Here is a 25,139-nt window from a genome sequence, read left to right as displayed (position 1 = left end):
CTGACCTCTGACACTGATCCACAGAGGTATGAAAATGTTCCATTTCAGACACGTGTCGGGACAAAGCAGATTTTCAACACGACACGTTCACTACAGTGGTAGCCATAAGAAGAAACAGATAGTAGTAGCACTGTTATTATATTCGAAAGATGTAAATATCTAGAATTTACAATAGTTAAATTGAAGAAAATTTAAAATAAAATGCAACAATAAATTTAAACTTAAAATACAAGCATAAATGTTGAATAGATTATAGTTGTCTTCTAACAGAAGCATAGCACGATGGGAAAACGCAATAGCTGTTATTGTAACCGTAAGAGTTGAAATACAAAGCAAGAAATATTCTCAAACGTCCTGAACCTCGAAAAAAATGTTCGAAGGGAACCCAATATTTCCCGCTCGATAGCTGCAGTCGCTTAAGTGCGGCCAGTATCCAGTATTCGGGAGATAGTAGGTTCGAACCCCACTGTCGGCAGCCCTGAAAATGGTTTTCCGTGGTTTCCCATTTTCACACCAGGCAAATGCTGGGGCTGTACCTTAATTAAGGCCACGGCCCCTTCCTTCCCACTCCTAGCCCTTCCTTGTCCCATCGCCGCCATAAGACCTATCTGTGTCGGTGCGATATATAGCAACTAGCAAAAAAAAAAAAAAAAAAAAAAATCCCGCGAATGATTTTTAGTTACGTCTCCGTTAAGGAAGGATTTTCTTAGTATCCGATTCATTTTATACGAATTCAGTCAACATAAGCATTAAACTGATCTCTTCCACGACATATTACATTAAAACACTTGCAAATGTTTGATGTATGAAGTTACAGAAATCTATTGAAGTGCATAAATTTTCTTCTCTGGTTAATCGAAGAAACGTTCATCATAAGGTATTTGTAAGCAAAATAATAAGCGACATGATAAGCTAAGGAAATGACTATATCATTAGAGTGAATATTAGTGCGAAGTAGACTAATTTAAGGACGTTCCAAATCAAAGAAATTCACCTACAGTGAGCAGTTTAGTAAAATAGTACCGAGCTCGATAGCTGCAGTCGCTTAAGTGCTGCCAGTATCCAGTATTCGGGAGATAGTAGGTTCAAACCCCACTGTCGGCAGCCCTGAAAATGGTTTTCCGTGGTTTCCCATTTTCACACCAGGCAAATGCTGGGGCTGTACCTTAATTAAGGCCACGGCCGCTTCCTTCCCACTCCTAGCCCTTCCCTGTCCCATCGTCGCCATGAGACCTATCTGTGTCGGTGCGACGTAAAGCAACTAGCAACAAAAAAAAAAGTAAAATAGTATAAGCAAGCTTGTATTTCTAAGAGACTACTGATATCGTGATCATTTCCGTGGAACCTGCAGGATTTACACTGATTCTAAACCACAGGGATGTGAATATTCTTTGAAAATATACGACGTGCACTTTGTAGAATGCGAAAGGGAGCCATTTTGCCCAAAACGACGTGGATGACATGGCTTAGTGACTGAACTTCCTATGTACTGTAGATCACACGGAATTTACTGTTACTAATTTGATACAGAATGCTGTGAGAAATTTCACAGCCGATAACAAAAACAAGTAATATTGAAGAGGTAGGCAATGAAAGAAGAGTTGGTTACTTGCTGTATGTGGCTGTGGAAATGATCTCCTGGCCTTTTTTACAGGCTAATATATTTGAGACTGAGTGGTTAAGGGAACCATGTTCATTAAAATATCTGATCAACAGGCTTCTAGCGCTCCATAGAGCACCTGCCTACTTTTGTTGCTAGTAATCGGTGTTCAGAACAACAGAGACAGTGATTATAATTAATCGATGCAGATATGCAAATATCTATAACGCAAATGTATTCCGTAACACAAAATTTCCTTCAGACTTCCTTACTGTTCATTTCAAAGTGAATTAGGATAACACCTAAGAGGAAGAAAATCCAAATCATAGCGCTGAAATCTGCTTGAGTTATCTCTAATTAATTTAGTCAAGAAACAGTGCAGTATATATTCAAACTGGAATATGTATATTTGGTGTATGTTGGTTATGTAGTGGAAAATTGCGCTCTTGGGCAACTGACATTTTAAGAGCACGCGTTAAATTTGCCCAAGAGTATGCATTTGAAATAAAAGTGAAGGTAATATTCACGAAAAATAACTTTATTTAAGTATTCAGTACATATATTGTTAGATTTAAACCTCACATAAAAGAGGCATTTAAAAAAATACTATATTCATAAAAAAAAGGCAGGGAATCACATTCCGTTATAATTCGTATAACTTGTTCATTTTCTAACAGTATGAACAGAAATGTTAGTAAGGAGTTCTATTGCCAACCGAGTTGGCCGTACTGTTACAGTCAGGCAGCCGTGAGCTTACATTCGGGAGATATTGTGTTCGAAGCCCACTGTTAGTAGCCCTGAAGATGGTTTTCCGTTGTTTACCATTTTCATACCAGATAAATTTTGGGGCTGTATCTTAATTAAGGTCACGGTCGCTTCCTTCCCACTCCTCGACCTTTCCTATCCCATTGTTATATTAAGACCTCTCTGCGTTGATACGACGTAAAACAAATTTCAACATATAGAAGAAAGTTGTATTATTAAGAGACCACCTTTTACTATCCTGATAATAAAATTGGTTTCACGTTTCATTAACTAATTTTTCGGATTTCGATGATGTTAAGGTGCCGAAATTTCGTGCCACGAGGGTTCCATTGGGTGCCGGTAAGTCTACCCATACGAGGCTAGTATACAGGGTGAAGCGTAATTCGCGCACTCGGGCGTCGCAGCGCGACTCCTCACATGCCAGCAATAAAAAAATCTCTCTTACAAAATTTCGTCTTGCGAGTATATCCGGCAGAAAAACGACGTTGAAGAGTAGCAATCTGGCAACACTGTAACCACATGTATGGTAACTACCTCTGTCAACAGCAGTTAGGCGTACTGTACAGTTGGTGCAGTGGATAGAGTTTTGGGTTACCATGCAGGAGGTCGAGTGGTCGATCCTGGGTTCAGGCATATGTTTTTTCTTTCGTAAATGTAGTCCAGGTTGTATGGTATCTGGCATCTTAATCGTCAACAGCGATTGTAGTGGGTCCTCAAGAAACAATTTGCACTTACATACTCTGATCCTAGAAATGGACGTTAGGGGCCGATGACCTCTGACGTTAGGCCCCTTAAAACAGCAAGCATCATCATCATCATCAGAAATGGACGAACAATCGTTTTCATTGGTCAGCTTTGAAAGGCGCCCTTTCCACGTCGTGAGCGTGAATTTATTCGCACCACTTCATCTACTAGATGTGAAACCTGTTTGTTTCCGCTGTTTATTTCTTATTAGTCTAACCAGGTATTTGTTGTTTCAGCGTTACAAAATGTTGTAAATGTAGGACACATGTCACCTCAGAAACGGTATCTTACTGTATTACAGTAGGTAATGTCAGTTGGAAATTAGCAAATAAAAAATGCGCCTCAACCCAGGATCGAACCATCGACCTCCTGCATGCCAACCAAAAACTCTACCCAATGCACCAACTGTACAGCACGACGTGAATGTGCTGACAGCGGTAGGTACCCTACATATGGTTACAGTGTTGCCAGAATGCTACTCTTCAACGTCCGTTTTGTACCGGATATACTCGCAAGACGAAATTTTAAGAGACATTTTTTTATTGCTGGCATGTGAGGAGTCGCGCTGCGACGCCCGAGTGCGCGAATTACGCTTCACCCTGTATATGAGCAGACACGTAGTGTCTACTGTACGTTGCCGGTATCGCCACCGACAACATACATATTCATTATTATACGCTTTATCAAAATCACATGTCCGAAAATATATGGTTGCCATCTAACACCGAAGAACAGAAATGATTTTTTTATGTCTTCAATTTGTTTTACTTCACTCCGACACGGATAGGTCTTATGGTGGCGATGGGATGGGAAAGACCTAGGAGTGGGAAGGAAGCATTTTTTTCCTAGTTGTTTTACGTCGCACCGACTCAGATAGGTCTTACGGCGACGATGGGAGAGGAAAGGGCTAAGAGTGGGAAGGAAGCGGTCGTGGCCTTAATTAAGGTACAGCCCCAGCATTTGCCTGGTGTGAAAATGGGAAACCACGGAAAACCATTTTCAGGGCTGCCGACAGTGGGGTTCGAACCTACTATCTCCCAAATACTGGACACTGGCCGTACTTAAGCGACTGCAGCTATCGAGCTCGGTTGGGAAGGAAGCGGCCATGGCCTTGATTAAGGTACAGCTCCAGAATTTGCCAGGTGTAAAAATGGGAAACTCATTTTCACACCAGGCAAATGCTGGGGCTGTACATCAATTAAGGCCACGGACGCTTCCTTCCCAGTCCTAGCCCTTTCTTGTCCCATCGTCGCCATAAGAGCTATCTGTGTCGATGCGACGTAAAGCCAATAGCAAAATAAAAATGGGAAACCACGGAAAACCATCTTCTGGTCTGCTGACAGTAGGGCTCGAACCCAATATCTACCGGATGTAAACTCACAGCTGCACGCCTCTAAGCGCACGGCCAACTCGCCCGGTAATAGAACTGATATATTGGATATACACAAGACGTCTTCCATGTTTCCGATTTACACCAAATGTTGCCTGCAGCGCTTCCACAGCAAACTCTCCCAGACTGGGTGTGAGTGACCTTTAGTACCGTGATGAGAGTGTATCGCACTTGGTGTCGTGCATTATTTGCCGCATAGACTTACTTACTTACTTACTTACTTAATCTGTTTACCCTCCAGGGTTGGTTTTAATTCGGACTCAGCGAGAGATACAACCTCTACCGCCTCAAGGGCAGTGTCCTGGAGCGGGAGACATTGGGTCGAGGGGAACGACTGGGGAGAATGACCAGTACCTCGCCTAGGCGGCCTCACCTGCTATGATGAACAGAGGCCTTATGGGGATGGGAAGATTGGAAGGGATAGACAAGGAAGAGGGAAGGAAGCGGCCGTGGCCTTAAGTTGGGTACCACCCCGACATTTGCCTGGAGGAGAAGTGGGAAACCATGGAAAGCCACTTCCAGGATGGCTGAGGATGGAATCGAACCCACCTCTACTCATTTGACCTCCGGAGACAGAGCGGACCCCGTTCCAGCCCTCGTACCACTTTTCAAATTTCGTGGCAGAGCCGGGAATCGAACCTGAGTCTTCGGGGGTGGCAGCTAATCACACTAACCACTACACCACAGAGGCGGACTGCAGCATAGACACAAAGGCAAACGAAGTTGTTGTTCTTTCCCAACACTCCTCAAGTATGGTTTATAAAAAGAATTATGAAGTATTCTCCTATGGTTGTGAATACAACGTATGTTATAGAGCCTTTCAAACCGCACCACAGGGCCACGCACATTTATTTCGAATGGCAGACCGATTCCTACGTCAAAAGTGGTTGGAGGTTTCCAAGGAGGTTTGAAGACATTTGAATGTGTTATAGTATACAGAATCATAGCGGTTGTGTGGTAGTGAAAAATTATCAAGACTCTTCAAAATCAGCACTTAGAAATATTTCTAAATTTGTTGTTACTATTCATATAATTCTATACACAGGATATTGTATTTGAGCCGATATTATTATAAATCTTTTGGCTAACTACAACTGCTGTATCATTCCTTGTTGTGCTGATGCCGTGATAGATAACCTTATATCCATCTCCAATCTCCTTTGACTTGGAATCTCACCACTTAGATTCCTGAACACAAGCAACGTCAAACTTTCTCTACTTCAGACTTGGAGCTAACCCTATACTGACTGTAGCGAAACTCAAAGGGACTAACTACTTTGGCTTGCCCCATCCATGAGCGGGTAGCCCTTGCCCATTTCTTATACCACCCGCAAGGAAAAGGCGCGCGTAGCTTCAGGGCAACGCCCTAGCATGATCCAAATTCCGATTTGATGTAGCCGTAGGTATGACGAAGGAGTACCTTAACCGACGCGTCGCTCCACTTGTCGTTAAGGGTATTTTTGCTGCTATTTTGTATTAGGCTGTCCCTAACCTGGGAAAAAACGCCTTTGGTAGACGCCCCTGACCTGGAGTACAGACGTTTCCTGATAGTTTTCAGTAACACTTCCTCCACTGAGGGTCTATCACCATCCTAAAGGAGCTCATCTGCCCGAAGCCGATGACTCCCTTAGGGCGTCAGGTCATTTCCCGCCGCCCAATACTCGGCGTTGAGTCGCTGACCGTACATTCTACTCTATTACTATCTCAGGAAAATCCTGGCCAGACGTGAAAAATTATTATTATTATTGTTGTATGTCCGGCGCTCCCTTCTCGCTCCACCAGCCAGCTGCACGCGCGCCTGTGTATCATTCTGCTAGCTTCGACGCGCAGCCCTCAGTGCGCGTGCCTGACCATCGAGTGTACTATAAATAGGAGCTCCCTGCCTGCTCACTCGCCCACTTGCCCCGGTGTCCAGCTCCAGAATACACCCTACGTCGAGCACGGAGGCTACTCCTCTTGAAAATGTGCTTCGACCAGGTGGACTGAATTTCTGGCAGTACGAGGTCTCACCTCTGGTCACCGCTCCCTTACCTGTTTCCGCTGCCTATGTTCCGTAATTCTTTTACAAGCCATTTTCATTCCCTAAGTTATGCAAGCTCCCTTAGTTTCGCTAGGTGGAAATTCTTCAATCAATTGAACTTGCTTTTTAGGAATTCAGGCACTTCAACAAACAAGGACTCTCAAAGACATTTATGTTAGTGTGCCAGATAGTTCTCGACTATCAACGTGTCAATTCACAAAGACTATCTTTTCAAGATAGAAGTGTATATAAAGACTGTAAACCTGTACATATTGTATAAAGACAGACTTTTCTCAAGATTCAATATTCCTTTTTGCTTCAAAATAAATTTCAGTTATTTGTGTAAATATCATAAAGTGAAGCAAATAAAAGTTGTGTTTGTAAATTTCAACCTTGGTTACAACACAACTCTATGGCGACGAGGTAAAAAAGCCCCAACCTACAATTCTTCGACCCCAGTTGCCAACTCTATAGCGACGAGGTAAAAAGCAACAAACTACACGTCATCAGCCCCAATCGCCAACTCTATAGCAACGAGGTAAACACAACACTACAATTCAACAGGCCCAGTTGTCAACTCTACGGCGACGTGCTAAACAACAACGACACTCCAACCAGTTCTGACACACAGCTTACCTTACTCATTCTTGCACGCATTTCGCAATGGCTACTGCGGAACAACTCGCTACGGTCTTCCAAGCCTTACAGCAGCAACAACAACAGTTTATGCAACAACAACAGGCAGCATTAATTCAGGCTATTCAAGCTATTTCTGTCTCTACACAGCCATCAGCTATTCCTCCGTTCTCTGCTTTTGATCCAGCTAAGGAAGAATGGTCAGTTTATTTAGCCCGTTTACAACAGCATTTCATCTGCCATTCTGTCACTGATGATCAACGCCGCCGCGCACTATTTCTTAGTTCGGTTGGCAATGCTACGTGTGAATTACTACGTAAATTAAGTCCGGAAGAACACTTATCTGAGGTACCCTTCACGCAGCTCTTGGCCCGTCTCACGGAACACTATGCCAAAGCTCCTCACATAGTGGCTGCTCGCTATAAATTTTTTCAGTGCAGAAAGCAACCCCATCAGACACATACTGAATGGATAACTGAATTGCGTGGTCTAGCTAAACCCTGCCAGTTCATCTGCTCCAAGGACGGTTGTGGTTCATCCTACACTGATTCTCTCATTCGGGACATGATAATTTTACATACTCCTGAAGACAAAATACGTTTTGACGCTGTCAAGCAGAGTAACCCTTCTTTAGAAGACGTCCAGCGTATTGCTACGGTTTATGAGCTTACTACCAAGACTGCCGCAGCCATAGCTTCTCCACACGAAGTTGCACAAGTCTCGCCTCAGGCCCGCAAGTCCTCTGCTACAGTGAACCGTACGGATAAGGCGCTCTCCACCAAGCATTCTCGCCAGGTTCCCTCTCGTAATGCTACACGGAAGCCCAATTCTAAAAGCACCTCGAAACTCCTGCCTTCCTGCCGAGGTTGTTTCAAGCATCATGAACGTCGTGACTGTCGTTTTTTCAAAGCTACTTGTGAACGATGTAATAAACTTGGACACATTAAGACTGTCTGTCAAAGTTCGCTCCGCCCTGCTAAGACTACTGCAGCACGCCGGAAGCATATACAGCCCCGCCAAGACATGGAAGTTGATCAGATCAATCTTATTCTTCCCATAAAGGATTCTCACAAAATCATCATTCCTCTCTCATTCTCTGATCGATCTGTCGATTTTCAATTAGACACTGGATCCCCTGTCTCTATTATTAACCTGACTACCTACCACGACTTAGGTTCACCTTCATGCTCTCCAGCTGACATCCAGCTCGTGACATTTAACAAGAAGAACATTGACATCAAAGGTCAAATCAAGCTTCAGGCTAGTTATAAAGGAATTCAGAAGGCCATTCCTCTTCTCGTAGTTAACAACTACACTGCATCAAACATTATGGGCATGGATCTATTTAACTTATTTGGTTTCCAGATACATGACAACATTAACGTCGTATCTACATTGCATCCTACTTCTGACGTTACCGCTCTCCTAGCGCAGTTTCCTGAAGTCTTCGACTCTCAACTCGGAACAGCAAAAGACTATACAGCTCACATACAGCTGAAATCCGGAGCTAAGCCTCGCTTCCTCAAAGCTCGTCCAGTACCCCTAGCACTTCAAGACCAGGTCATGAAAGAATTAGAACGATGTATACAAACTGGAATTGTTGTACCAGTTACTTCTAGTCAATGGGCTACTCCACTCGTGGTAATCAAGAAACCTGATGGTAATGTTCGACTTTGTGGCGATTTTCGATCTACAGTCAACGCACAACTCGACACAGATATCTTTCCTATTCCACGTCCAGAAGACTTATTCCGTCGTCTCTCTGGTGGACAATTCTTCTCTCGAGTTGATCTTAAAGAAGCATATCTCCAGCTCCTTTTAGACGAAGAATCTAAGAAATTTCTCACACTCAACACTCCTCTCGGACTGCTCCAGCTCCAGCGGCTCCCATTCGGTGTTTCATCCTCAGCGGCTATTTTTCAGCGCTATTTGGCTCAACTCACCGCCTCCATTCCCGGTTGTGCTAACTACCTGGATGATATTATTGTTACTGGAAAAGATCATCAGGAACATCTAACCAATCTACGCCTCCTTCTCCAGAAATTGAAAGACAATGGCTTACGAGCGAATCTCGCTAAATGTACCTTTTTTCAGCCTCAAGTTCACTACCTAGGACATATACTTGATAAGAATGGAATTCGTCCTAGTACACAGAATGTCGCAGCGATAGTAAACATGCCAGCACCTCAGAACCTCAAGCAGCTTCAGTCCTTCATAGGCAAAGCGAACTATTATAATAAGTTCATTCCACGCTTCGCTACAGTGGCAGCTCCATTAAACGCTCTACGTAAAAAAGGTGTTAAGTTTCAGTGGACTCCGCAATGCCAACAGGCATGGAAAACAATCAACAACGCCTTAATTCAAGCTATACAACTCACTCATTTTCAGCCCGACAAGATCATCACGCTAGCTACTGACGCTTCAGACTACGGTGTCGGTGCCGTTCTCTCCCAGAAGGATCGTCATGGACAAGAACGCCCCATCGCCTTCGCTTCGAAAACACTTACTGACCATCAACGTCGATACTCACAGATAGAGAAAGAAGCTTTAGCCATCATCTTTGGTATTCGCCGTTTCAATGAATATCTCTATGGCAACCATTTCCTGATCATTACCGATCATAAGCCTCTCGTACACTTATTCCATCCTGGTAATAAGATCCCAGAGAATTCCCTCAGAAAGCTTCAAAGATGGTCCATGTTCCTTTCTGATTATTCCTATCAGATTGTATATCGAGCCACATCCCAGCATTGTAATGCTGATGCCCTCTCCCGCTTACCCGTTGGTCCTGATACTGCCTTCGATTCTCAAGAATCTGAATGTCTTCAGTTGGACATCGAACTTGAAGATACTGTATCCAGTTTTCCTATTGATGCTACCTGCATAGCTAAAGCTACGGATAAGGACAGTACACTTGCTACTGTACGTACTTACATTCGCAACGGTTGGCCTCTTCAGAGCACACTTCCTGCCCACCTGGCACCTTATCATCGTATGCAGCATCGTCTCACGACTCGTGCCGGAGTTGTATTACTAGAAGCAGGCACCATCTTCCGAGTGGTTATCCCACTTAGCCTACAGAAACAAGTTCTCGAATTATTACACCAAAGCCATTGGGGTATCTCCAGAACAAAGCAACTCGCCCGTCAACACTGCTACTGGCCCGGTATTGATGCCGCCATCGAAAAGCTAATACGTCATTGTGAGCAATGTCAAACGACTCAGAACGCCCCGTCTTCTGATCTTGCTTCATGGCCTCCTGCTACTACTCCATGGGAACGAGTTCACATCGATTTCGCAAGTCCTTTCCTCAATTCCATGTGGTTAATAGTCATCGATTCACTGTCAAACTTTCCATATGTAGTGGATATGCATTCGACTACTACAACCGAAGCTACCATTCGTGCTCTCCAGAAAATCTTTACTACAGAAGGTTTACCGCAAGTACTCATTTCGGACAACGGACCTCAATTTACAGCTACTGCTTTTCAGAACTTTTGTACACATAATGGCATTCGTCATATCCTAGCACCACCTTTTCACCCTCAATCTAATGGTGAAGCTGAACGCTTCGTACAAACATTTAAAAGAAGTATGAAGAAAGCTGTCTCTTCAGGCTTAACTAAAGACCAAGCCTTGCTCCAACTCTTAAACAACTACAGAACTCTGCCCGGCGCTGATAATATCACTCCTGCACAGAAGCTCCATGGACGACCTCACAGAACTTTACTTTCTCTGTTACAGCCTCTTCCGGCCCAGCATAAGACCTCACCAACGAAGTTCTCCCTCAACGACAAGGTCTACACCAGGACATTCAAATCCAACCCACTCTGGATACCTGGAGTCATCTGCAGATCTTTGGGTCATCGTCTATACGAGATACAGACTACGGAGAAACGTATCTGCCGCCATCAAGATCAGATACGTCTGCGCTACCGCCCCTGTCCAGCTATTGATGCTATTGCTAAACCTGATAAATCTATTGCTGAACGCGCTTTAGATCATTTAATAACAATGGGTTCCTTTCAGGACGAGCCAGCGCCACTCCGCCCAGTTCCAGCTCCGGACAATACAACAGAGAAATCAGCAGCTCCGCCCCAGCATCGCAGTCGCCGCCAGCGCCGCCGCCGTTTCACGCCGTACCGGCGTATTTAGGAGGGGAGGGTGTTGTATGTCCGGCGCTCCCTTCTCGCTCCACCAGCCAGCTGCACGCGCGCCTGTGTATCATTCTGCTAGCTTCGACGCGCAGCCCTCAGTGCGCGTGCCTGACCATCGAGTGTACTATAAATAGGAGCTCCCTGCCTGCTCACTCGCCCACTTGCCCCGGTGTCCAGCTCCAGAATACACCCTACGTCGAGCACGGAGGCTACTCCTCTTGAAAATGTGCTTCGACCAGGTGGACTGAATTTCTGGCAGTACGAGGTCTCACCTCTGGTCACCGCTCCCTTACCTGTTTCCGCTGCCTATGTTCCGTAATTCTTTTACAAGCCATTTTCATTCCCTAAGTTATGCAAGCTCCCTTAGTTTCGCTAGGTGGAAATTCTTCAATCAATTGAACTTGCTTTTTAGGAATTCAGGCACTTCAACAAACAAGGACTCTCAAAGACATTTATGTTAGTGTGCCAGATAGTTCTCGACTATCAACGTGTCAATTCACAAAGACTATCTTTTCAAGATAGAAGTGTATATAAAGACTGTAAACCTGTACATATTGTATAAAGACAGACTTTTCTCAAGATTCAATATTCCTTTTTGCTTCAAAATAAATTTCAGTTATTTGTGTAAATATCATAAAGTGAAGCAAATAAAAGTTGTGTTTGTAAATTTCAACCTTGGTTACAACAATTATTATTATTATTATTATTATTATTATTATTATTATTATTATTATTATTATTATTATTATTATTATTATTATTACCCAGGGTTCGTTTTCCGGCGAAATCAAGGATTTTAATTCTGGACTGAGGCGTAGAACGGGGTTCACTTGATGCGAGATTTTCTGAAGCTCTTAGTTACAGGAAGAAAGCGCGCACTGAGGAGATGGCGCTACTGACCTAGTATACATAGACGAACACTGCTTACCGCGGTTACAACAGTATCGGGAAATTGTCACTAAGATCGTTGTTTCTGAAAAATATGATGATGAGGATGGTGATGTGATGGTGATTGAACTAGGAGCTCCAGTCACGACGACAGACTGTTTCCGCAAAGGTCATGAAGGCTCTTAGAGAAGTGGAAGTAAAGGATTCCACTATTCGTATCCTCAGGGTTTGGGTGGTTAGCTCTATGTATGTTCGTCCGTCTTTACCCCTAGAAATTAACCTGGTACATAACTTATGTTTCAAGTAGGTTGGGTGAATCCCAGAACCATGTGGCTTTCTATTTTGGAAATCTCGATCCTGAATTCTTCAATTTCCTAAAGGGAACTGGGACCAATGTCTTTAAGGTGAACCAAGCACACCTTTACTGCCACGGTTAGGCAGCCCCTTACAACAAGAGAGACCAGTAATATCCACATGACTTCACAGTATATTTAGTAGAATTTCTCATATACGGCATGTTTCTGAGTATTGTAAATACAGCCTACTGATATTAAAACTTCGTGTTGGTCTACATGTTACCCAGGCTTTGGTTTGAACACTTACTAAAACATTTGGTTTTGATTTTGTGTATACTTGCCTTCATGTATCTCGGCGGTTCGATGTGCGGAGAGGGCTAGATTGAGGGCGAGGTACAGCTGTCAATGCGAAAGTGTTATGCAGTCTAAAGGAAAGAGGGAGTACCAGCTGTTCCGAATGAATATGATTGGTCTCAAGAAATCCTACCTCCTTCACATGTACTGCGCGCATTATCTCATCTGTCATACTTTAACTCCAGAAATTATATGTTATGTTTGAATGTGATTTGAAGAAATATTTTAGTAAGAACGGGGCTTTTTTAAAGGAAAAAGTAAATTATTTCGGAAGTCATTGCCAACGCTGTAAATCAGAGATTGATATAGGCCCATCCGTTTCCCTGTTACAACGCAAGTGAAGTATTATGCTCCTCCGAGCACTCAATGAGTAAGATCGCAAATACGTTTTTCTGTATGTTAAGTATTAAAGGTTCACATCGCCATTGCAGTTCTCTGCAACAACAGAAGCAGAAGAATATAGCTGAGAGAAATGTCTCGCCCATCAAAGGTGTGATGTGGTAACGGAGCACAAGAGAGGCTACGGACCCCGAAGGTTTACGGAGTATATTGTTCTATTAAACGTCTTGTGATGGTTGAGGATGATGCCATTATCGTGCTGGAAATGACCACTTCAGCGCTGGGGCTGGAAATGGAGTTCTCAGCTTTGTGTCTGAGAGTAGCACTGTATGTTCGCTATATAATTGTACATTTAAGACGTTGCGGAAGGGTTTCAAAACTTTAAAGCCTTTCATCGTATCCTCTTCAGAAGACTGCTCATGATATAACATAATGCAAAAGGATGAAGATCGCCTCGCTATATTTTTCCACGACACGGAAATGGGCGGTAGAGCCGTACAATGGGAATGAGACGAGAGCGTTGAAAGACATTTCATCACAGCTACTGAAAACAGAAGGTGCGAAAAGGATATATTGCAAATAACAGAAGTAAAAGTAATCTAACAGTAATTTCCGAACAGCTCATACGCTAGCGCAGATGATAAGAGTAAGCCTAGAAGAATACTTGCATAACCTGCCGGGATGAGCGGCTCCGGCGATAGAACACTGGCTTTCAGAGCCCAAGTTGGTGTGTTTCCAATCTTCATTCTCAGCAGAGCAAGTATAAATTAAACTGTTCACAAGTTCACGGAAACAACCTGGCCCAATTTCACTCAGATCTATACGGATGGGTCTAAGACTTTAAAAGGAATCGCTGTCCTTCATCACAAAATTCGGTACCAATTTCATTACCCCATAAAGCATCTATATTCTCTCCGAACTCTTAGCAAGACTATCAGCTGTTCCTTACAGCATGCAACACTTCAAAATAGTTTGATTCTTACCTATTCCCAAGCGTGCTACAAAATCTTGAAAACACCCGCTGGAACTGTTGAACGAATAATTATATAACAGAAATACTAAAAGAAGTTTTCGAAGCAACACACAGAGGAACAGTAATCCATTTATTGTGGATTAAAAGTCATGTTGGCATCTTAGATAATGAAATGGTGGATGGGTTGGCAAAGGAAGGAATACTGCAAGGCCTGTTTCAAGAAATAAAACTGCCGTATACAAACTTCCACCAAACAATGGCAAATGAAACATAAGGGGAGTGGACAAACGAATGGAATATTGCCCGACGTACGAAGGGTAAGCGCTACGCAAGTATTCAACCTAGCATACATATTATCTCCTACCCGAAGACACTTCACTTCCATCATTAGGATAAGGCTCGGACATGCATACTATACAAACCGTTTAGACAGAATTAATGTTATTGAATCGTCCAACCGTCCATCAGATCCCGGTGAGGTTGCATATACGAACCACCTAATACTGACTTGTAGAAAATACTCACAACAGCAAGAAAATTTATTCCAAGCGCTTACAAAATTGCACGTATCTTTACCAACCAACAACCAAGTTCTGATACCAAAATACAGCGTCACATAGTTCAGTTTTCAATCTAGGATAACCTCAACTTGCGAACGGTTCAGTCAGTCAGTTCTTTTAAACCATCCTCAGTCATCACCCATCTCCCTTCATCGTGGCTTATCGTCCAGCAGAGAAACTCGCCATGATAGACCACATTGTGCGAAGTGTTCGAACCTCAAATTCTCCTTAATGTTTCGGATCGAACAAACAAATATTTCCAAAAAGTTGGTGCGTTTCATACCGATTCAGGCCGGTGGCATTTGAAGGTGCTCATATACACCAGCCTCGTGTTGAAAGATTTACCAGCAAGAAACAGAACTCCCATGGGCAATATTCCAGCACCTTGGCTTCTCTAGAAAGCAGAAAAGTAGTTAGAGTGGCGTGATACAAAAATATAAATACCTAACATTGCTCCCCCTTTGTGGCAAACAAGCGAAAGTGTCAAAATAGTGGATGTGCAGTTCGGCAGTTAAAGTGTTAATTTAAATATTTACACACAGCGATTAGAAACAACACCGACAGCGCTTAGTATGTTGTACAAACTGATAATTTCTCTAGAGGGAACCCATGTTTGGAAATGTATGGTTTGGACGCTGTGGGGTGTCAAAGATTGACAACGTCTCGGATATAAGAAAGAGTGAACTTTCCACATTCTGATGGAGAATTATTTCTTCCACCAACGGGACTCGAACCGGCTAACCACATTGTCAAACCACTATAGACCTGACGCTTTAACGATCATGACAGTCAGGCAGGCTACATAAGTAACTGTTTTACGTGTACTAAGAAAGGTTTCCTATGATATGTTTTTATGTTCGTGGAAGTGCGATAAGTAACTACAGTGTCGTATAGTTCCACCTTCCCCATTGTGTGCAAGAACGTGAACATACGAGGTTCGACATGGTATGAAATTAAATCAAATTTTATAATAATACATGTCCTAACAAGGCTAACAAAGCTGTTCTCCGAATATCTCCATGCAGTTATATTACTATTACTATTATTAATATTATTATCACATGGATTTACATTTGCATCCCTGTGGTGTAACGGGTTAATGTGTATTCCTATCAACCAAAGGCCCAGAGTTTGGTTCTCGGCTCGAAGAAGGATGTGAATTCTGAATTTAAGTCTGGAATGGGATCATTCGGCCTCGCGAAACCAGCTAAGGAGCTGTCTCATATGAGACCTAGTGGACCGTGAAGAATGTCAAGCAATACGTCTGAGGATGCTGATCTTCTGAACTCAAGTTGGCGGGTTTGATCCCACATCAGTTCGGTGTTATATGAAGATGATCAAACTCAGTACTTTGCAGTGTACGGCTCCATAGTTATTTGGTTAACGTGGTGGCCTCTCGTCCCAGGAGTCCAGGATACAATTCCCTGACGGGTTGGGGATTTTAACGTTCTTTGGTTAAATACTGTGGCTCGGGGCCTGGATATTTGTGTCGTCTTCATCCTCACAGACGCCTAGGCCTATAGGGTGTTACACCAAAAGACCTGCACCAGGCCTGTCCGGAAGCTTTCTCAATATTATTTAATAGCTAGACTTACAAAGAAACTTAAAATAATTAGTACGTAGCGAGTTGGCCGTACGGTTATGGGCGCACTGCTGTGAGCTCGCATTCAGGAGATCGTGAGTAGTATAATAGACGGGTTCTGCCGCCTCCTCCTCCTCCGGCTCTCGGAAGAGGCCTCCTCCTCCCGCGGGAAATTTGAATTTTGGCGGGAAATTTGAATTTTGGCGGGAGATTTGAATTTGTAAACAAAGCCACGTGCTTTTTGACAGCTGTCATCGACAACAACGCATCGCTAACCTCAGTACTGCCATCTTGACGGGCCTAAACCTCACTAGTGCCAACTTAACCTAACTAGCATGAGGTAAACAAACCCACGTGTTTTTTGACAGCCACGTGCTTTTTGACAGACAACAACGCATCGATAACCTCAGTACTGCCATCTTGACGGACCTAAACCTCAGTAGTGCCAACTTAACCTCACTAGCATGAGGTAAACAAAGCCACGTGTTTTTTGACAGCCACGTGCTTTTGACAGATTTGTAAACAAAGCCACGTGCTTTTTGACAGACAACACCGCATCGCAAACCTCAGTACTGCCATCTTGACGGGAATAAACCTTAGTGGTACCAACTTAACCTAACTAGCGAGAGGTAAACAAAGCTACGTGCTTTTTTTTGACAGCTGTCATCCGCCATCTTTAATCAATAGAGCACTGTGCTGCGGGCAATTTCGTTAGCTGTCATCCGCCATCTTTAATCCAGAGAGAACAGTGCTGCACTCTATGTGGTGGCGGCAAATTGAAAAATTCCACGTGCTCTTGTTTGAAAACATACTCACGTGCTTTTTTGACAGCTGTCATCCGCCATCTTTAATCCAGAGAGAACAGTGCTGCACTCTATGTGGTGGCGGCAAATTGAAAAATTCCACGTGCTCTTGTTTGAAAACATACTCACGTGCTTTTTTGACAGCTGTCATCCGCCATCTTTAATCCAGAGAGAACAGTGCTGCACTCTATGTGGTGGCGGCAAATTCCATGTGCTTTACAAACCTATGTGCTTTTCTGACAGCTGTCATCCACCATCTTTAATCACCGTGCTGCCATCTATGTGGTGGCGGCAAATTCCACATGCTTTACAAACTCACGCGCAGCTGTCATCCACCATCTTACATCGCAAACCTCAGTGCTACACTCTATGTGGTAGCGGATAATTTTAAAAAGAAAAATTCTACAGCAGCCATCTCTCGACGCTAATTGCACAAGATGGTAGCTATACATGACTCCTTAAAGGTGCTCATGCAAGATGATCGCTATACATAGACGCCCTTGGGATGCTTGCGCAAGATGGCGGTTATACAAGGCTCCTTATGAGGGATGCTTGCGCGAGATGGTGGTTGCTCTTATGAGACGGCTCAAGGATCCATGGCTAGAGATGCCCTAAGGATGCTTGCGCAAGATTGCGGATGCAAGATGGCGGCTATACATAGCTCCTTATGAGACAGCCAGTACAACATGTGATCAGAACATTGATTGATGTGTTCAGAACGCAAAATAAGTAGAATCGAACACTGTACTCGATACAACATGTGATTAAAACATTGTGTGGTGTGTTCAGAACACTAATCGAACGCTGTATTAGGGGATACCTTTGTTTAGATTGAAACATAACAAGACTAGAATTGAACACTGCACATTGATTGATGTGTTCAGAACACAAAATAAGTAGAATCGAACACTGTACTCGATGTCGTTAACTTCAACATGTGATTAAAACATTGGCTGGTGTGTTCAGAACACTACATAAGTAGAATCGAACGCTGTATTAGGGGATACCTTTGTTTAGATTGAAACATAACAAGACTAGAATTGAACACTGCACTCGATGTCAGAAGATCAGATTGAAAACATAACAAGACTAGAATTGAACGCTGTACATTGATTGATGTGTTCAGAACACAAAATAAGTAGAATCGAACACTGTACTCGATGTCGTTAACTTCAACATGTGATTAAAACATTGTCTGGTGTGTTCAGAACACTACATAAGTAGAATCGAACACTGTACTCGATGTCGTTAACTTCAACATGTGATTAAAACATTGGCTGGTGTGTTCAGAACACTACATAAGTAGAATCGAACGCTGTATTAGGGGATACCTTTGTTTAGATTGAAACATAACAAGACTAGAATTGAACACTGCACTCGATGTCGGAAGATCAGATTGAAAACATAACAAGACTAGAATTGAACACTGTACATTGATTGATGTGTTCAGAACACAAAATAAGTAGAATCGAACACTGTACTCGATGTCGTTAACTTCAACATGTGATTAAAACATTGTCTGGTGTGTTCAGAACACTACATAAGTAGAATCGAACGCTGTACTCGATGTCGTTACATGTGACCCGATACAACATGTTAGGGGATACCTTTATCCTAAGAACCGAACACTGTACAACATGTTAGGGGATACCTTTGTTTAGATTGAAACTAACAAGACTAGAATCGAACACTGCACTCGATGTCGTTACATGTGATCCGATACAACATGTTAGGGGATACCTTTGTTTAGATTGAAACATAGCAAGCCTAGAATCGAACATTGTTTGATGTGTTCAGTACAACTTCAATGATTAACATACACACTGTGCACATATCGCATAGCTAAAAACACACTGTGCACATATCGCATACCTAACACTTCAAATGATTTGCTTAGTACGAAAATAAAAATAAAAAATCTATACCGCGTAGCTAACTCGTTCATCACACTGCTAAGACGCTTAGTAATTGTGAATACACTCATACGAAAATCAAGAAAGCACACTGCGTAGCCAACTCGCTCGGCACGAAAAAAAAAATCTATACCGCGTAGCTAACTCGTTCATCACACTGCTAAGACGCTTAGTAATTGTGAATACACTCATACGAAAATCAAGAAAGCACACTGCGTAGCCAACTCGCTCGGCACGAAAAAAATCTATACCGCGTAGCTAACTCGTTCATCACACTGCTAAGACGCTTAGTAATTGTGAATACACTCATACGAAAATCAAGAAAGCACACTGCGTAGCCAACTCGCTCGACTCACTCGCTTAGTAATTGCAACACACACGGATAAGAATGTTCCGAGATACTTACATGTTTTTTAAGGGGAGGGTGAAAGATCATAAATTATATGTACACACATGTTGTCTCCTCCAAGTTGTAAGATGAAATAGACGCAGTACTGCGAGTTTCCGCTCTAGCTGGCGAACGGAAGTAGCATGATATCTCAGCAAAAAATAAAAATACGCGTGAGCTTGCAAGTCAGACACAATGATGGATACCGCGATTCAAATCCTGGCAACTTATGCCGTCGGGAAGGGCATCTAGCTAGATCATGTAATGACGTTCGCGCAGGCCCCTCACCTAACATTTACGGCTTCTAGTTCGAACCCGCTATCTCCCGAAGTAGCGAGAATGATTGAAGAGTGTTTGAGGGTGATTCATTTGTCGGATGGAGGCGTTAAGTTATGTGCAGGCTTCTTCTAGTCGGGGTACGCGATTCAAATCCTGGCAACTTATACCGTCGGGGAGGGCATCTAGCTAGATCATGTTATGACGATCGCACAGGTCCCTCGCCTAACATTTACGGCTTCCAGTTCGAACCCGCTATCTTCCGAAGTAGCGAGAATGATTGAAGAGTGTTTGAGGGTGATTCATTTGTCGGATGGAGGCGTTAAGTTATGTGCAGGCTTCTTCTAGTCGGGGTACGCGATTCAAATCCTGGTAACTTATGCCGTCGGGAAGGGCATCTAGCTAGATCATGTTATGACGATCGCACAGGTCCCTCGCCTAACATTTACGGCTTCCAGTTCGAACCCGCTATCTTCCGAAGTAGCGAGAATGATTGAAGAGTGTTTGAGGGTGATTCATTTGTTGGATGGAGGTGTTAAGCTGGCTTCTTCGGTAAGAGTAGGCTATGTCGGGATATCGATTTAAAATCCTAGTCAGGAAGGGCAGCCGGTCGTATAAAACTATGGTGTGAGGCGGGGTGTGCAAAAAAAGCTAGCAATAAGTAAGGGCTGTTGATGGGGACGTTAAACCTTGTGCAGACTCCTTCGAAAATGATTTTTTTGAGTACAAGAGTGTTGATGCTGATTCATTTGTCGGATGGAGGCAATAAGCCTTGTGCAGGCTTCTTCAGTCGAGTAGGCTATGTATCGGTACCGGGATATCTAGTTATAAAACCCGCTACAACAAATTTATCACGTATACTGCGATTTAAAATCCTAGTCAGGAAGGGCAGCCGGTCGTATGGTGTGAGGCGGGGTGTGCGAAAAAAAGCCAGCATTAAGTAAGGGCTGTTGATAGGAGGCGTTAAACCATGTGCAAGCTCCTTCACCAGGAGAAGCCTACATGCCGGTACCGTGCAGGTTCTTTCGATAGGAGTAGGCACTGTGTGTGTTTTAACCTCTCCGTACAATCATGATATTTTACGTTAGGAACTTACATAGGCTAAATGCTACACATTCTATAGCAGAGCCGGGAATCGAACTCGGACCCCCGAGGGTAGCAGCTAACTACTACACTACAGAGGAGGGCTATTTCAGAATATTTTACAACCTTAATTGGTACTGTGTTTTAAGAGCTTACATGGGACTCAGCTAAGAAGACCTTCGCGAGTTACAAGCCGCTTATCAGTGTCTTCGTTCAAGGTCGAGCCGGAAGATACGTATACAATTTCAGCTAACACATGCATTCCACACAACTCGCTCAGAATGACTGTGCCGATACTTCGAGGACTGTAGGACAAATCTATAGCCTACAGTATGCATGCCTCTCACCCGGTAGTCTCGGGTTCGATTCTCTTGGGGATAAAAATGTGTTTAAATCACATGAATGTGTTGAGTTGTCCTTCCTGATGCAAAACTAGCAGTATCTAACCTCATACACCATAGTTTTACGACCGGTTGCCCTTCCTGACAACTCAGATTAAGAATCTGTTTTGTTTTAAGACTAGTTGTCCTTCCTGACGCAAAACTAGTAGTATCTAAGCTCTTACATCATACGCTATTGTTGTTAACCGGCTGCCCTTCCTGACGTCAAAGAACTCGGATTAAGAATCTGTCGAGAATCGGGGGGGGGGTTTCAGCTAGATGCTCTTCTTAGATTTTAAATCACGAACTATTGTTTTACTGCCGGATGCCCTTCCCGACTAAGTCTAAACATGCATATCGCTGTACACTCCTGCCTTCGCGATGCGTGTTCGATAATTGTTGTTAACCGGCTGCCCTTCCTGACGTCAAAGAACTCGGATTACGAATCTGTCGAGAATCGGGGGGTTTTTCAGCTAGATGTTCTTCTTAGATTTTAAATCACGAACTATTGTTTTACTGCCGGATGCCCTTCCCGACTAAGATTTTAAATCGCGAGAATTTGTTTTATGACTCAAGTCTTGTTATGTTTCTTTCATAATCTGCAAGTCTAAACATGCATATCGCTGCACACTCCTGCCTTCGCGATGCGTGTTCGATAATTGTTGTTAACCGGCTGCCCTTCCTGACTAGGATTTTAAATCGATATCCCGACATAGCCTACTCTTACCGAAGAAGCCAGCTTAACACCTCCATCCAACAAATGAATCACCCTCAAACACTCTTCAATCATTCTCGCTACTTCGGAAGATAGCGGGTTCGAACTGGAAGCCGTAAATGTTAGGCGAGGGACCTGTGCGATCGTCATAACATGATCTAGCTAGATGCCCTTCCCGACGGCATAAGTTACCAGGATTTGAATCGCGTACCCCGACTAGAAGAAGCCTGCACATAACTTAACGCCTCCATCCGACAAATGAATCACCCTCAAACACTCTTCAATCATTCTCGCTACTTCGGAAGATAGCGGGTTCGAACTGGAAGCCGTAAATGTTAGGCGAGGGACCTGTGCGATCGTCATAACATGATCTAGCTAGATGCCCTCCCCGACGGTATAAGTTGCCAGGATTTGAATCGCGTACCCCGACTAGAAGAAGCCTGCACATAACTTAACGCCTCCATCCGACAAATGAATCACCCTCAAACACTCTTCAATCATTCTCGCTACTTCGGGAGATAGCGGGTTCGAACTAGAAGCCGTAAATGTTAGGTGAGGGGCCTGCGCGAACGTCATTACATGATCTAGCTAGATGCCCTTCCCGACGGCATAAGTTGCCAGGATTTGAATCGCGGTATCCATCATTGTGTCTGACTTGCAAGCTCACGCGTATTTTTATTTTTTGCTGAGATATCATGCTACTTCCGTTCGCCAGCTAGAGCGGAAACTCGCAGTACTGCGTCTATTTCATCTTACAACTTGGAGGAGACAACATGTGTGTACATATAATTTATGATCTTTCACCCTCCCCTTAAAAAACATGTAAGTATCTCGGAACATTCTTATCCGTGTGTGTTGCAATTACTAAGCGAGTGAGTCGAGCGAGTTGGCTACGCAGTGTGCTTTCTTGATTTTCGTATGAGTGTATTCACAATTACTAAGCGTCTTAGCAGTGTGATGAACGAGTTAGCTACGCGGTATAGATTTTTTCGTGCCGAGCGAGTTGGCTACGCAGTGTGCTTTCTTGATTTTCGTATGAGTGTATTCACAATTACTAAGCGTCTTAGCAGTGTGATGAACGAGTTAGCTACGCGGTATAGATTTTTTATTTTTATTTTCGTACTAAGCAAATCATTTGAAGTGTTAGGTATGCGATATGTGCACAGTGTGTTTTTAGCTATGCGATATGTGCACAGTGTGTATGTTAATCATTGAAGTTGTACTGAACACATCAAACAATGTTCGATTCTAGGCTTGCTATGTTTCAATCTAAACAAAGGTATCCCCTAACATGTTGTATCGGATCACATGTAACGACATCGAGTGCAGTGTTCGATTCTAGTCTTGTTAGTTTCAATCTAAACAAAGGTATCCCCTAACATGTTGTACAGTGTTCGGTTCTTAGGATAAAGGTATCCCCTAACATGTTGTATCGGGTCACATGTAACGACATCGAGTACAGCGTTCGATTCTACTTATGTAGTGTTCTGAACACACCAGACAATGTTTTAATCACATGTTGAAGTTAACGACATCGAGTACAGTGTTCGATTCTACTTATTTTGTGTTCTGAACACATCAATCAATGTACAGTGTTCAATTCTAGTCTTGTTATGTTTTCAATCTGATCTTCCGACATCGAGTGCAGTGTTCAATTCTAGTCTTGTTATGTTTTAATCTAAACAAAGGTATCCCCTAATACAGCGTTCGATTCTACTTATGTAGTGTTCTGAACACACCAGCCAATGTTTTAATCACATGTTGAAGTTAACGACATCGAGTACAGTGTTCGATTCTACTTATGTAGTGTTCTGAACACACCAGACAATGTTTTAATCACATGTTGAAGTTAACGACATCGAGTACAGTGTTCGATTCTACTTATTTTGTGTTCTGAACACATCAATCAATGTACAGCGTTCAATTCTAGTCTTGTTATGTTTTCAATCTGATCTTCTGACATCGAGTGCAGTGTTCAATTCTAGTCTTGTTATGTTTCAATCTAAACAAAGGTATCCCCTAATACAGCGTTCGATTCTACTTATGTAGTGTTCTGAACACACCAGCCAATGTTTTAATCACATGTTGAAGTTAACGACATCGAGTACAGTGTTCGATTCTACTTATTTTGTGTTCTGAACACATCAATCAATGTGCAGTGTTCAATTCTAGTCTTGTTATGTTTCAATCTAAACAAAGGTATCCCCTAATACAGCGTTCGATTAGTGTTCTGAACACACCACACAATGTTTTAATCACATGTTGTATCGAGTACAGTGTTCGATTCTACTTATTTTGCGTTCTGAACACATCAATCAATGTTCTGATCACATGTTGTACTGGCTGTCTCATAAGGAGCTATGTATAGCCGCCATCTTGCATCCGCCATCTTGCGCAAGCATCCTTAGGGCGTCTCTAGTCATGGATCCTTAAGCCGCCTCATAAGAGCAACCACCATCTCGCGCAAGCATCCCTCATAAGGAGCCTTGTATAACCGCCATCTTGCGCAAGCATCCTAAGGGCGTCTATGTATAGCGATCATCTTGCATGAGCACCTTTAAGGAGTCATGTATAGCCACCATCTTGTGCAATTAGCGTCGAGAGATGGCTGCTGTAGAATTTTTCTTTTTAAAATTATCCGCTACCACATAGAGTGTAGCACTGAGGTTTGCGATGTAAGATGGTGGATGACAGCTGCGCGTGAGTTTGTAAAGCATGTGGAATTTGCCGCCACCACATAGATGGCAGCACGGTGATTAAAGATGGCGGATGACAGCTGTCAAAAAAGCACATAGGTTTGTAAAGCACGTGGAATTTGCCGCCACCACATAGAGTGCAGCACTGTTCTCTCTGGATTAAAGATGGCGGATGACAGCTGTCAAAAAAGCACGTGAGTATGTTTTCAAACAAGAGCACGTGGAATTTTTCAATTTGCCGCCACCACATAGAGGGCAGCACTGTTCTCAAAGATGGCGGATGACAGCTGTCAAAAAAGCACGTGAGTATGTTTTCAAACTAGAGCACGTGGAATTTTTCAATTTGCCGCCACCACATACAGTGCAGCACTGTTCTCTCTGGATTAAAGATGGCGGATGACAGCTAACGAAATTGCCCGCAGCACAGTGCTCTATTGATTAAAGATGGCGGATGACAGCTGTCAAAAAAAAGCACGTAGCTTTGTTTACCTCTCGCTAGTTAGGTTAAGTTGGTACCACTAAGGTTTAGGTCCGTCAAGATGGCAGTACTGAGGTTAGCGATGCGTTGTTGTCTGTCAAAA

This window comes from Anabrus simplex, chromosome 1 (assembly GCF_040414725.1).
Source record: "Anabrus simplex isolate iqAnaSimp1 chromosome 1, ASM4041472v1, whole genome shotgun sequence".
Taxonomy (NCBI): domain Eukaryota; kingdom Metazoa; phylum Arthropoda; class Insecta; order Orthoptera; family Tettigoniidae; genus Anabrus; species Anabrus simplex.
Note: the sequence above shows the minus strand (reverse complement) of the source record.